We start from the raw sequence: 2,142 nt of genomic DNA on the forward strand, positions 1-2,142 counted from the left end.
GTCACAGCTGCAAAATACTAACGCGAATTCTTTACAGACGAATGGAAAAACTGGTAGAAGCGGACCTCGGGGAAGATCAGTTTGGATTCCGTAGAAATGTTGGAACACGTGAGGCAATACTAACCTTACGACTTATCTTAGAAGAAAGATTAAGAAAAGGCAAACCTACATTTCTAGCATTTGTAGACTTAGAGAAAGCTTTTGACAACGTTAACTGGAATACTCTCTTTCAAAATCTGAAGGTGGCAGGGGTAAAATACAGGGAGCGAAAGGCTATTTACAATTTGTACAGAAACCAGATGGCAGTTATAAGAGTCGAGGGGCATGAAAGGGAAGCAGTGGTTGGGAAAGGAGTGAGACAGGGTTGTAGCCTCTCCCCGATGTTATTCAATCTGTATATTGAGCAAGCAGTAAAGGAAACAAAAGAAAAATTCGGAGTAGGTATTAAAATCCATGGAGAAGAAATAAAAACTTTGAGGTTCGCCGATGACATTGTAATTCTGTCAGAGACAGCAAAGGACTTGGAAGAGCAGTTGAACGGAATGGACAGTGTCTTGAAAGGAGGATATAAGATGAACATCAACAAAAGCAAAACGAGAATAATGGAATGTAGTCAAATTAAATCGAGTGATGCTGAGGGGATTAGATTAGGAAATGAGACACTTAGGGAGTAAAATAACTGATGATGGTCGAAGTAGAGAGGATATAAAATGTAGACTGGCAATGGCAAGGAAATTGTTTCTGAAGAAGAGAAATTTGTTAATATCGAGTATAGATTTAAGTGTCAGGAAGTCGTTTCTGAAAGTATTTGTATGGAGTGTAGCCATGTATGGAAGTGAAACATGGACGATAACCAGTTTGGACAAGAAGAGAATAGAAGCTTTCGAAATGTGGTGCTACAGAAGAATGCTGAAGATAAGGTGGGTAGATTACGTAACTAATGAGGAGGTATTGAATAGGATTGGGGAGAAGAGAAGTTTGTGGCACAACTTGACTAGAAGAAGGGATCGGTTGGTAGCACATGTTTTGAGGCATCAAGGGATCACAAATTTAGCATTGGAGGGCAGCGTGGAGGGTAAAAATCGTAGAGGGAGACCAAGAGATGAATACACTAAGCAGATTCAGAAGGATGTAGGTTGCAGTAGGTTTTGGGAGATGAAGAAACTTCCACAGGATAGAGTAGCATGGAGAGCTTCATCAAACCAGTCTCAGGACTGAAGACCACAACAACAACAACAATTTTTACCATGTGGAATGTTTCCCTCTATTATATTTACTGAACATATATATATTTAGTTGTCCTTTGTACTTTGGTAATCATTGTTACCATAATTGCATCATGGTCACTGCTACCAGTTTCAGTGTGGACATCCTCAAAGAAGTCCAGTCTGTTTGTTGCCACTGGCTCCAATATATTTCCATAATAAGTGGAGTTTCTAACTATCTGTTCTAGGTAATTTTCTGAGAAGGCATTTAGCAAAGTTTCACAGGATGGCTTATCATGCCCACTACTAACACAACTGTAATTTTCCCAATTAATTGTTGGGTGATTAAAGTCTCCACTTATGATTCTAGTATGATTGGTGAACTTATGTGTAGGTGAACTAGGCAATAGAAGGATCCAATTATCATTTTATCCCTACCTGATACCGAGTCTTGTCCAAACAGTCTCACATGCAGCTTCAATTTCTATCATGATGAATCTGAGTTTCTTGTTTACTGTGACAAATACACCGCCTCCATTTCCCATTTGCCTATCCTTTTGATATGCACTTCAGTTTTCCCCAAAAATCTTACTACTATCAGTTTCATGTTTCAACCTAATTTCTAGTATTATATGAGCTTCTCTGCTTTTCATGTGCACTTCAAACTCTGGCTCTTTGTTGCAAATGCTTTGGCAGTTTACCATTAGGATTTTAATACTTTCAACTGTTGGAGGCATTCCTTTCAATCTTACACTAATCTGTTGGGTTTCCTACAGCTATCATTATCTAGACTGGATAGAGAATTGCCTAATCTAAGAAACTATTCTGTGCACCCCACACAGTCAGCTACATGTGTAGTACACACCTAACCCATTCTAGGGCCCCTACAGTTCTCAGCACTATAGCGAATGTCTAGGAAGTTGCAACCTATCTTGTC

Source organism: Schistocerca americana, chromosome 10 (assembly GCF_021461395.2).
Source record: "Schistocerca americana isolate TAMUIC-IGC-003095 chromosome 10, iqSchAmer2.1, whole genome shotgun sequence".
Classification (NCBI taxonomy): Eukaryota; Metazoa; Arthropoda; class Insecta; order Orthoptera; family Acrididae; genus Schistocerca; species Schistocerca americana.